Source organism: Chiroxiphia lanceolata, chromosome 6 (genome assembly GCF_009829145.1).
Source record: "Chiroxiphia lanceolata isolate bChiLan1 chromosome 6, bChiLan1.pri, whole genome shotgun sequence".
Taxonomy (NCBI): Eukaryota; Metazoa; Chordata; class Aves; order Passeriformes; family Pipridae; genus Chiroxiphia; species Chiroxiphia lanceolata.
Window position 1 is genome coordinate 1,259,683 of NC_045642.1, and position 12,526 is coordinate 1,272,208.

Below are 12,526 nucleotides of genomic sequence, written 5' to 3' on the forward strand. Positions count from 1 at the left end.
TCTCCTCTTTGTGTAAGTCCCTGTCAGGAGGAGGCAGGTGGAAGGCAGGCAGGCATCTTATTCCCCATCTCCTGTGTGTCTGGAGAGCAGCACTACAGGTGACTAAGCAGGAGGAGCATGGCTGACTCACTCCTGAGTTATTTTCTCACTCCTGTTCTCTTCCCCCTCCCATCTTTTCTGTTTGTTTTTTAGCTTTCACCCGACAGTTTGCATTTTCCCCAGGCCCTGATGTGAAAGAATTAGCAGCAGGCTTTCTTGTTACCTAATGTTCACAAAAATGTGCTTGTGGTTATCCACGGGGGAAATGGAAGCCAACTCCAAAAGCGAGAAAAAAGAGTTCTCTGGATAAAACACCTCCATCTTAAAAAAAAAAAAAAGGCATCTCCTTTCTGAATGTTGTTCAGGAAATACTGAAGTGACTGACATGCCAGAAAGCTGTAAATAACTGGCTTCCTTATCAAGATACCTGTGGAAAACACCTTATTGCCTCACTGGCTGCCCTGCTGGTCTTGACTTGATTTCTGACCCAGCTGCAGAAGGGGAAGCCATTGCACTTGCTGCCTTGACTACAGCATTGGGTTCTGCTGGTTTCCACTTGGGACTGAGGAGCAGGAACATAATGGTTCCAGCTGCTTCAATCAGCTTCATAAATCTGTCCTCATTTACACACCTATGAAGTCTGAAGCCTTAGAACAGTTTCCCTTCCTTCTGCAGGGTGCCAGGAGACCTGGTGCTGAAATTTAGCCTGCAGAGGTGTCAGCCTTGTATTAGAGTCGGTGTTTTTGTGGCACAGCGGGACATGTGCTGGTCTTGTGTAACTTGTCCAACGTTCCCAGAGTCCTGACATCCAGAGAGGGGCATGGCAACACTCCCCCCCCAGGAAGGAACTCCGTGATGGGATAGCACTGCACCTGCCAGTCATGGCCTGCCGTTTGCAGGGCCCAGGAGCCTTGAACCACAGGCTCTCCCAGTGTGAGGCTCTGCTACTGCAGCTCCCTCCCCATCCCAGTGTGAAGCCAAGCCTGTGATTTGCACGGAGTCTTTACACACCGGAATCTTGATGAGTATCTTGCTCTTGCCTTTTGTGCAAAATGCCACTCGAGGCACTGTGCCATCCTCTCTGCTGAGCTCACAGCATCAGCCCACGACAAGAAAGGTCCCAGAAAACATTGACTCACTGCATCCCAGCATCCTGCCAGGGGATGTGTCTGCAGTGAGATCTCCTCAGCTGGAGCGAGGTTTAATGGAATGGATCACTGTGAGACTGTTTTACCTTCCCTGAGTGTGCTGCCACCTGTGCTGCCTGCCAGGACAAGGGCTGGGGGGCACTGGGATTGCTGCCAGTGCTGGGCAGGACACAGCTGGAGCTGGGGGTTTGCATGTGCAGGAGGAGCTTTCTGGAGAAGCTTTCAGATGAAATTGCTGAGAATTTTTGCCTGAAGCAAGGGATGTTTCCCATGTTTAAGACAAGCAGTAACCTGCAGTTAGAAGGAAGAAGGGACTGAATTCACTCCAGAAGTATTTCTCCAGGATCTTTTTTTCAAGGTAAGCCTGCTCTTGTGGGAGGTAGATGGGGCAACAGGGTCCACTGTTCTGAACTCTAAAACTGAGGCGATTTCTACATTTTTGTTACCTTCCCAAGCTGTAGAACTGAAATAAATCTGTCTCTGGCACTCCCTTTTTAGGCTGAAAATTTAAATCGGCCAATAAGAACTAATTTTCTGAGGTCTGAAGCCTTAAGAAAGGGGTGAGGGAGAATGTTTTTAACACTGCCGTGTGCCTGCCTGTGTTCTAGTGGTGAATGAATGCCTGACTGTGCCTCTAAACCATATATTTAAATAGCAGAATAATGGGCGTTGTACAACAGCAGGTGAATGAAAGTAAAATGTAGTAAATAGACATCAGCTTATGGTTTATTAATTTTATTTCGTGGTTTTAAACATTTATAGAGTATTTGTTGTCCTGTAGGAGGCAAAATGATGGTTTCTGCCTTGAACTGGAAGGTTTTTAGTTGGCATGGTTTGAAGAAATGTTGATGAAAGCAAGAGAAAGGAGATAGGTTTTTTTAAGCATCTATTTGAATGGCACCTGAACAACCAGTTTATTGCTGTTGAAAACTATTTGTGGAGAGACCAGAGGAGAGGTCCTTGTCCCAGCTGCAGGAAAAACCTTATTTAAGGTAGGAAAAAAATACCTTGAATGTAAATGTACAGAGATGGCTCTGAAAAATACCTGGTAACATCTAAAAATTGTGTAATCATCTCCTCCTGCCCAGTATAAACCATAAACTGAAACTCCTCCTAGCTGGGAGCCCTCCAGACTGAGAGTTGTGTGCTTAGGTTGTGGGGGGTAAATGACAGTCCTTGATGAAAGTCCAGTGGAGGTGCTGGAGCCTTGGAGGAATGCACTTGCTGAGCCTGGAAGTGCAAGGCAGAGTGCCCACATCTTCCCTTTGCACACTGATGGATCTGATAATTGTATGCAGTTCTATTTTGCCCATGGAAAAGGAATAGTATGTGTGCCCATAAAAGCAAATCCACCTTCTGTTTAGGGAAGTAACTGTAGTCTGTAAACTCTTGGAGAAAGCCTTGTTGACTCTGTGAGGAGTGAAATGAAAATGCTTTCTGGCTGCTGCCTCTTCCTTTCCCCAGGCTGGGGGGGACTGGAGCGGTGCCTTCAGGGAGATTTGTGCTCTGGGAGGGGTGAGGCTGCCTGGGGAAGGGCACCTGTGCCCGTGTGGAGCCAGGAGTGGTCTGTGCCAGGAGGGGCCGGTGCCCGCAGCCATTGCATAACCCTGGGCTGGCTCCACAGCCACTGCCAGGCGCTGGAGCAGCCAACGCGCTTGGACGCTGTGCTGCAGTTGGATTCCACTTGGTGGAAGTAGTTGAGGGTATTCCTGCCAACTTCCCAGGCAGGAGTCATCCGTTCTGCCTCTGTCGCTCGGGGAGCATGAATGAATGACTCTTGAAACATTAATGTAGAGCAGCTTCCAAGAATGCTGTGTACTGAAGCCTGGAATACATTGTGATCTGATTCATGAGCCAGGGTCAGCAAAGGCTTTGAAGAGGTGTTTGCCCAGTGGGTGGACACGCTGCACTTCAAACTGCCCAAGAAAACCACAACATCAGAGGGCAGGGGAGCAAAGTGTGAGCAAAGCCACAGAGGAGCAGGGGAACCCAAGAGGGACAGTAGGAGCCACACGCTGTGGGCTGGTGGATGGGACAGCACAGCAGCTTGGGGATCTGGGGGGCTATGGAAGGTGCTGTTGCTCTTGGCAGCGTCACTTGACATCGTTTTAGGTTGGAATTCTGCATAACCAGTGTTCAGCACCAAATCATGCATGGAATGGTTCTTTACATGGGTAAAACCTTGTGTTTTGGCTGATAGGATTTCATGGGAGAAGGGAGGTTTTCTGCAGCTCCAGAGAGGGATCAACAGAAGGAAAAAAGTGATGCTGCTGAAGAATGCAAAGTAGAGCAAGCTAGATAAAGGTGATCCTAATTGAGGAGGAGGGTTGGTATTTAATTAAAACTACTTCTAAAACCCAGGCTCTTAGCAGTAAAATAAATAATAGCAGGACATGAGTAATTCCTCTTGGGGGAATGTCAGAGACAAAATTACACTAATGTAATAATGAGGGGCCTGTGTGCAATTGCTCAGAGGAATAGGAACAGGGTAGAAGGATTTTTCACGGCTAAGAAGTTCAAATGTGGTTCAAGTCAAAAGGGACTGAAGCCTGTTAAAGCACAAGCTGCTTGGGGCTCTTGGGCTGTCTGAGCTCCTGAGCTGGACTTGGCAATCCCAGCACAGAGCTGGAGGTCGAGCTCCTGAGCTGCTGTAACGAACGATGGCAAGTTCAGTGTGGCACTTGCACTCCTGCTGCTCAGTCAGGGTGTTTGCAGTGGACTAAAAATAAGTACTTCAGGCCAGACTTGGGACAACTGAGCCATGTGTCGTGCAAGTGGAGGCAAGAAAGGACATTAAACCATCTTGATCTTCCTTATTTCCCCCCCACTCCTCATTTCTAGTTGTGAAATCATCTCGGAGCTCTGCCTGCATTCCTCAAGCTGTGATGCCCGTTTTGATGAGGTGGTTAAGTAGCATAAACTCATTAAGCACTCCTGACTAATACTCAGTGACATAACAGCATTTCTTCTCCATAGCTGGCTTGCATAAATGCTGCATTTCAGTTTGGGTTACCCTTTCCATGTCATGCTTCTCATTTCTGTGATGTCCATCTGTTTACCAGACAAGGTTCTGGTGGCGGGGGCAGGGAAATAGTCTCAGAATACAAAAAGAACAAGCCCCACAAGTGAGGCCAGCTGGGGCTTGGAGCAGCCTGGTCCTGAGCAGGGAGTGCAGCCCCGCTCCAGCTCTGAGCAGGGTCACTGGTGCAGCCCCAGCTGAGGCCTTGCAGCAGCATCCCCTGGCCAGGCCTGTGTCCTGCTGCTGTGCTGTGGAGAGGTGAAACACCACGTGCAGGAAAGACGGCTTAGTTGTTAAAATGAAACATATCATTTCAAACTAGATAGCAAATGTACCCAGCAGCTTCAGCTGACTGTGTTCACTGACTGTGAACAGATCATGTCAGCTTGATGTTTCTGAGCTTGATTGGTTTTCCCCTGAGAACGGGTTCAGTTGGGCTGTCTGTGGTGTCAGCGCTACCTTAGTGATGCCCTTCTGGCCTTCTGACTCTCCTTTCTGCCACAGGTATCTGTTCTGGATACCTTTTTTCCCCCACCTGTGTCAGCCTTGGAGTTTTCTTTCAAACCTGTGACTTCTCAAGGCACAGCAGGAGCTGAGGGTCTTTATAGCAGAACTGGAGAGCTGGGCTTAGATGGGGAGAAGAGGTGTGAAAGTCTTTCCTTAATCTGGACCAGGAACAGAGGAGTTAATATGTGCGGTGGCCAGAAGGCTCTACACAGATCTTAAAATAACCAAGAACAGGATAATTTGGCTTAAAAAACCATCTGGGTCTTGATTCAATGCTCATTAAAATTCATAGTAGCCTTATGACTGGCTTGTGGAAGAATTAAGTAGGGTGTTACACTTTATAATGAGTACTTTGGGCCCTGGCCAAGAAAGTACATCACTGCCTATAACAATGCTAGAAATTAACTTCTTTCCTGTAACATACAGCTCAGAATCAGGATCTTTGAAGCACTTGTGGAAGTCAGTGAAAAAGCTCTGCTTTCAAGGGATTTTGGATTGCACCCCCAGAACAGCTGTTAGGGCTGACTCTGGGAAGAAGTCTCTGGGGAGTGGCCTCTGAGCTGTTCCTGCTGCAGCAAGCTGTCCACTTTGGGCACACTCACAGGGAATCTGCAGGGATCAGAGCTCTGAGTGTGCAGGGAGAGGGGGGAAATCAGACTGCAAACCCAGCTGCTGCTCTGCAATATAGAGGCCATAAAATGAAAAATGTGTACTGTTTATATCATTAGAAACGTAAATGTAATAACTGATGTCACACGTAGTTCAGGTCTTGTAGCACCTCATCAGCCATAAGATGCTCCTGTCTGTGACTGCTACTGAGGCAACCTCCTGATTTCTGACCCTTTCTTATAAAATACTGGCCGGTGTTAATAGGGAAGAAAACACCAATTCTGCTGCTCACTCCCAAATCGGGAGTTTGTGAAGCTCTTTGGGCTTTTGTGCTCTCTTCCAAGTTCTAAATATGTTCTCCCGAAGCGTCTCCGAACAGCAGCTGAGTGACGTAAAGCTGAGCCAGGAACTTATTTAGGGAACGTTGCCTTTTATTCCTGTGGCGTTTAAAGGCATGTTTTCAAAAAGGTCTCTTAGAACTCAGGGTCACCTGAATTGTGTCTGGCTACTCCTGACTGGTGGTCTGGGTGGTGGGCTGTGGCCGTACCTTCAACAAATGGCAGTCCCAGTTTAAAGAAGGAAATGAAGGAATTTTCCAGATAATTACTCAAGTATTTCTGTAACAAATCTTTGTTCACAGCTCTACCCCAGGCTTTCAGTTTTCATCAAAGTTCTGAAGACCTAAATAAGAAAATGCTCATTTTGAGTGTTAACAAGAATTTGTTTTCAAAGGTCACATGTGCAAATGAACTAAGTTAATACTTATTTTATTTGAACGTATTTTTTTTTCTGAATTCATTTGCTTGTAAAATTTATTTGGTGCTTCAGAGAGCACATGAGCAAGAAAAGTATTTTTGAATTAGTAGCTTGAGGAATGATGAAGTAGATGATGAACTGAAGTTTTTCAGTTATTTTTACAATGCCATCTTCAGAATCTCTAAATGTGCAGAATGGGAAACATTACATTTTATATACAGTTTAAACCACTATGTTTTATGTCGCTCCTTCTTGAATTATTGTAATTCAGAATGTGGAGATTTCCTTCAATGTTTATATAGATATAAATAGACATGTCCCAGTGGATTATTTTCTGGTGTCATGTGGGAGAGGATTCCGGTTGAGTTATTCCACCATGGTTCCCCTCTCCCAGCAGCCAGCAGGGCCCAGGCTCATTCCAAAGGAAGGACGTTTGCTCTGCCAGGAGCCAGCAGGTCCGTGTGCTCAGGAGGGCTGTGGCTGTGCCCAGTCTGACCTCCATTAATCACGGGGTGCCTGTCCTCTGACTTGAGTGCACGTTTCAGTTCCTTACTGCGGGATCTGACAGCATTAATAGTTGCACACACGCTTTGGGTAGTTCTGAAACTTATTTTTAACGGAGAAAATGGCAGTTGGAGCTTTACTGTGTGTGCTGCTGAAACTGTGTCCCAGAGCAACCAGCACCTCACACTGTCTTAGGCTGGGATTGAGGCTCTTATAAATTCCAGCCCAAATGAAGGCTGGAGGAGATTGCTGAAGATAAAGAAAATGAGAGGCTTCTGTAACTACTGTCAGACCAAAAATCACTCTTATGGGAGGTAGAAATGAACTTTTCCTCTCTCCTCTGTTGTAGCAGTTAAGAGCACCAGGCAAGGATGTCACAGCTACCATTTTTCTATATTATATCAATAAATCTCTGAGTGGGGATTATAACCATTTAATCCTTTCCAACCCCTCCCAAGGACTCCAGAGCATTCACAGCTTGTGGAGCCAAGGGAAACCGAGGGTACAGTATTGGGACAAGCTGCTTTCAGTGGCAGAACAAGCAGGTCCAGTTCCTGCACTGCAGGTTTGTGGCTGCTGAACTGTAGGCCAGGCTGCTGAGAAAAACAGAGCCTGAAAACAAATAATAGTAATAATAATAACAACATCCCCCCCCATGTTTAACTCTTCACCCATCTCCTTTCCAGTGAGAGGAAAGCAAATGCTTGGTCCAGCCTCGGCAGCTGGAGTGGGTTGAAGTAAGTTTTGAATACTCATCCCCTGGCAGGGGGTTGAGATGCATTTTGGATACTCATCCCCATCGCAATAGTCAACCCTTCCTTTCTTCTCTTCCTCGGATTCTATTCCAACAGCTGCCCTGCCTCTACCAGCCTTCCCCCCAGATAAGCTCCCATACAGCACTGGAGGGCAAAGGCCCCTTCTGCCCCTGCTGTCCAGGGGGCTGCTGCTGGGAGGGGATGTGACACCCGTTCCCTGGCACGAGATTAGCAGTGCAGCTTCCTGATTTTCCTGAGGTGGGCTGAATGCCTTCAGCTGCCTAAGGCTGAGTTGTTCCCTGCCTCCACAAGCAAGTGGGATGGGAATCCTGTGCTGCATGGAGCCACGTGCCTGGATTTTGACAAGCATAAGCTCCAACCCTCCAATTATTCTAAGCTCTTGAGAGTTGGGTTTGAACGTACCCAGAGGTAGGGGGTGAGTAATGTCAGCACAGGATGTTAGACTCGTGCTGCCGTTATTTTGGCCACTAGGAATTTGCTGGATTCTGGTTAATTCTGGAGCGATAGCTGACTGACCTAGTTATTGGGGACAGAGGCTGGGTCTGTGCTCCTCTGCTGCCAGCCAGGGATTTCAATCTGCATTTCTATAGCATCCTCAAGGATCGCAGCTTGCTTGGAAAAACAACAGATTAAGCCGCCTCTGTTGTGGGGGAGTTGAGCATTGTCACAGTCATTTTACCAGCCTGCAGAATGACTTTCCCAAGGTGACCTGGGAATCTGTAGGCAACGCTGGCTTTCTGCTGGGATGCTGCCATTGCAGGACTGATCGTCCTGACTTCTGTGGGAAGCAGCAGATGCACCTTTTGTAGAGGGTGGCACAGGCTTGTCTGGTGGAGCGTGACGTTACTTCTGTAATAACCAAATGAGTGTGTGCAGTTTTTGCAAGTAAAAGATCTGGAAGAGGTGTGAGGTGGCTGTGATCCAAGCTGTATTGATTTTATCTGCAGGGAACGTCTACCAAGCCACAGGAATTTAACCAGTAGCAAAATAGCCTGTGCTGTGTTCAGGTGATCTTCTTGAGCTTTAACTTCAACTTCTCACCAGAGCGGGAGTTGACATTTTTAAAGTCTGCTGTTTCCTTACTCTCTTTAAGCTTAACCTGCTTTCTTCACTTAATGGAGAGGGTGGTCAGGCATCAGAAAGGGCTGGAGGTGCTGGAGTCCCCAGCCCTGGAGGTGTGCAAGAAACAGCTGGACACGGCACTCAGTGCTCTGGGCTGGGTGACAAGGTGGTGCTGGGTCAAAGGGTGGACTCCATGATCTTGGAGGTCTTCTCCAACCTTTGGGATTCTGTGATTCTTGCCTCTGGTGTTCTCAGTTTGGCAGAATTTCCTTGTGCTGTTTCCTTGCTGGCTGTGCTTTGTTCCACCATTGGAGCTGCCTGGCCCAGGAGAACCTGGCTGTAAGGAGAGCCTGAAGCAGCACAAATTTCCTTCATCCGTATGACCCAGGCTGATTGTGTTTGGAATGTGCATATGGTGAAGAGGGACTCCAAGCTCCCCACCGCCCTGGCAGATTTGAGTGTGCTCTGGCTAAACCAACTTCCATCTCTTCAGCTCTGGTGCATTTGTGTTTTGTTTGGAACTGGAAAAAAATGCCACCTGGTTTAGACTGTAAACCTTGGAGAGTTTACAAGCGCATGGGGTGAGCTCTGTGGTGGGAGTGCCAGAAGGGCTTTGTCCTGCTGGGATCTCTGGACACTCCCTGGACAAGGGCAGCAATGCATAGTGAGCAGGAGGATAACCCCAGCCTTGGCCATGCAGGCAGCTCTCCTGGCACCTCCTGCCCCCCTCTGAACCGCCAGCCTTGGGGGAAGGTGGCTGAGCCGTGAGCACTCAGTTAAAGCGAAACTGCCTCTGGATTGCTCCCTCCTTATCTCCAGCCCTGGCTAATGTCATGTGGTGATTATGAGACTCCCAGACTTGATTCCTATCTCTAGCTTCCTCCCACCAACTGGTGCTGATGTGTGAATTTGCAACACAGCTCTTCTCCTAGTGACCCCTCTGGCCCCATCCTTGCTGTATTTTGTTCGCTTCCCTGACCAGCTTACTCTGGATTTGCAGAGCCACGAAAGAGAAGAGGGGAGGGATTCTTTGTGGAAGAGCATTTGTGCCCCCTATCAAACCCCTGAGCTCAGTGGAACCCTGCTGGAAGGTCTGACTCTGTGGGTGGAATTGCTGTAGTTCTTATTGGGACTTCCTGAGTGTATCAGATTTCCTGTTCCTTAGTGTTAGGCTTCTCCTGGAAGCTTTGTTGAATAAAAATAAATTTTCCTTAGGAGTTTTCCCAGTTCCCACAGGCTTCAGACAGGTGGGCAGGTACATTACTCCTGGCTGAGGTAGAAGAAAGAGAGTTGGCCTGGTAGAGTTGGCCTGTGTGTTTCTGACTTTTTACTTTTGAAGTTTAGAAGTGCCCAGTCTTGCCTGTTGGAATAGGAAAACATTGAATAGTTGGTTTTTTCCTCACAAAAGTGTGTTCTAGCAGAGATGGACAGGGATTCAATGGAACCTACTGCAGCAGTGCAGGACGTGAGGTCCCGGAGCTCTCCCGGCGCAGTGACGTGACTGGGCAGGGTGAGGAGCGAGCTGAGATCAGCACTTGGGATCTGACACTGGCTTTGCTTTGTGTCTGGGGAGGGGACAGGGAGCACGGAAGGGCCTTTGCTGGCAGATAAATCAGGCAGGCTGCGATACAAGCCTTTAGTCAGCACAGCCTGCAGCACTTGTGCTGCCAGGCCTGGAGGAGCAGCAGAGAGCAGCCGTAGGAGGAGTGGGGCGTGGAGGTCTGTGTTTATAGACATGGACCAGTATAATTATTTATATTGTCTTGTGCAATTCCCTAGGTAAGAAGGGAGTAGTGAAATGTGTAATAAAGGAACAGTCGCTGAAGGGGAAAATTAGAGGTGCGTCGCTTTTACTGGGAAATTTTTCTTCAAAGTGTGTAGGACTGCTGGGACCAAAGTGTGAATAGAAAGACTGGAAAATGTCCTAATTTTTCATTAAGATTGTAGGCAGCAGAGGTTCACACCAACTCAGAGCTGCCTTGGTTTCATCTAAGCTTGTGTCTTGACAAGTAAAATCAGGCTCTTCCATTTATAAAGAACTTCTCTTGTTCTAGAAGACTGCCTCAGCACATAACCCAGGAAATACAATCCTCATGCAAATCTGGAGCCAACTCCAAGCCTGGGTGACTCCTTGGAGAGACTGTAAATGCCATTTGTCTGTGGTGCTCCCAACGCCCCGGTGCTGTGGGTGACTCCTCTGTGCCTGGCACAGCAGCAAAGCCCTGGTGCACAGATGACAGGGACAGTTTGTGCTCCCCGACGCGTTCCTTCCACACCTCGCAGGATCACCTCAGCTTCCTGCTCTCTGATCCTCCACCGCGCTGCTCTGCCGTGGAGTTCCAGCCTTTTGGGAAAGAATGCTGTCCCCTCTCCTATTCACTATCCTTGACTATTAACAGGAACTTTCATTTTTTGATTACATCTGGGTACGGGGCCTGCCCTGGAGGAGCTAATCCCCAGACAGAAAGGAACCTGGCTAAGTATTTCCTGCATCCTAGGGAGGGAGCAGGCAGGGAGCCCGGGTCTCTGTGGCAGGCTGTGGCAGGCAGGGACCTGCAGTGGAACATCGAAGTGGTGACTGCACGCTCAGGAAGCAGCCTTCTACAACTTAGCTGGCAGGTCTGGAAATGAGGATTAGGAACCTCAGACCATCAGCTCCACTGCCAGGATTACCTTTAGGTTCTCTCTATGAACCCCATTTCTTTTCTCCATTATAGTCTCATAGAGCTGGTGAATCCCAACTACCTCTGTGACCCTGGTTGTTGTACAGACATACTGCAGCCTTTTGAGGTGGGATGGAGAGGTAGGAAAAGAAATAGGAATGAAGGAACAAGGCTAAAAGGTCACTGGGCTGGCCCATCTCTGCTGGACAAGCCACTCCCAGCAATAATGATGACAGCCTAATGATTGTTTGTACCATGTCAGTTATTTATGTTAAGGGCAGTTCAAAAATCAAACAACCAACCCCCCAGCCCCCCCCCCCCCCCCAAAAAAAAACCCACCCCAAAACAAACCCCTAAAAAGTCATGGGAGTGGAATTTTATGGCTTTTATCTCTGGTCTTTGGACCTAAAAACACCTGAGGGTTAAGCCAAGATTGTTAGTGGTTTGGAGAGGCCAAGAAGCCTCTCAATTTGCAGTGGAGCAAGAGCAGCTGATAGGTTTGCTGACAGGAACTCTGACCTCTCCTGGGCTGTAATCCCCAAAGTGTCCTCTGCCCCTTTCATCTATGTGTCTGATGCTGCTGCTGGTGGAGCTGGTGTCCTGCTGGGCATGAATCATTTGGGGAAAGTATTTCCAGGATTCAGGAAACCCAGAGGCACAACGGGATGGGAGGGTGATCCCAGACTCCAGAGCCGGCAGCACTGACTCACTGGCGGTAGGACAGGGCAAAAGGAAAAGCACCAGGTCATGTGCTGCTCATCTGCAATGCAAATCAATGGGGTGAATTCTTCTACAGCCAGCCATAGAGCTGACAATCCAAGCTTTCCTGCCAGGAATGACAAGGGATTAGTGGCAAGTCCTGAAACACAGGGTGAGATGGCGGGTTCTTTAGGAGCTGTAGCAGCTCCTGGCCCCAAGGCTGTGGAGCCGAGAGAGAAGAGCCAAGGAGCGGAGCTTTAATAAGTCGCAGTGGAGTGGGGCGGAGGGGAATGGGAAAGGATCTCCCCAAGGTTCTTGCCCAAGACCCAGCACAACTCGGTGCCCAGGTGTGACTCCGAGCTCTTTCTCTCTCATTCCCTCTAGGGACCAAGAAAGAAGACAAAGAGGAGAAGGTGAGATGGTCCCAGGAGGCTCTGCTTTCGGCATATGTCGTTTTCTGAGGCTTTTCTGTGCTGAGTGCTTCTGTGTCCCATCTGCTACCACACCCTGAAATCAAACTCGGCAGCTCAGGTGCACCAGGCACTGTACAAACATGTCAGACTTGCCTCCACCCCTTTTTCTACTCCCGCTTTCTCCTGCCGTCTTTCTCTCTCAAGTTTATCGGCGTGTCAGCGGATTCCGGTGGCGGAGCATTCCCACCTCACCTCTGGGCACAGAGCAATGAGGAGTCAGGGGTAAGTGCCCTCCCGCAGATTTGGGCATGGACGTTGACTTGCTTGCTTG

General features: G+C 48.6%; 3 protein-coding genes across 9 annotated transcripts in view; all 3 read left to right on the plus strand.

The window, feature by feature from the left end:
* The window catches only part of BUB1B (BUB1 mitotic checkpoint serine/threonine kinase B), a 28,341-nt gene extending 27,940 nt beyond the window's left edge, over nucleotides 1-401 (plus strand). Inside the window, exon 26 of the transcript XR_004357577.1 lies at nucleotides 193-401. The gene's annotated coding sequence lies outside the window, so the exon portion shown is untranslated. The remainder of the gene's footprint in view (nucleotides 1-192) is intronic.
* LOC116787990 (deleted in malignant brain tumors 1 protein-like) overlaps nucleotides 1-12,526 on the plus strand; it is a 499,349-nt gene that overhangs the window by 191,216 nt on the left and 295,607 nt on the right. The gene's annotated exons all lie outside the window — the stretch shown is intronic.
* The window catches only part of PAK6 (p21 (RAC1) activated kinase 6), a 38,468-nt gene continuing 26,972 nt past the window's right edge, over nucleotides 1,031-12,526 (plus strand). For 6 of the 7 annotated variants that reach the window (XM_032690916.1, XM_032690909.1, XM_032690912.1 and 3 more), the window contains exons 1-3: nucleotides 1,031-1,545; nucleotides 1,969-2,179; nucleotides 12,167-12,477. The gene's annotated coding sequence lies outside the window, so the exon portion shown is untranslated. The remainder of the gene's footprint in view (nucleotides 1,546-1,968; nucleotides 2,180-12,166; nucleotides 12,478-12,526) is intronic. The other variant, XM_032690910.1, reaches the window with a different exon arrangement.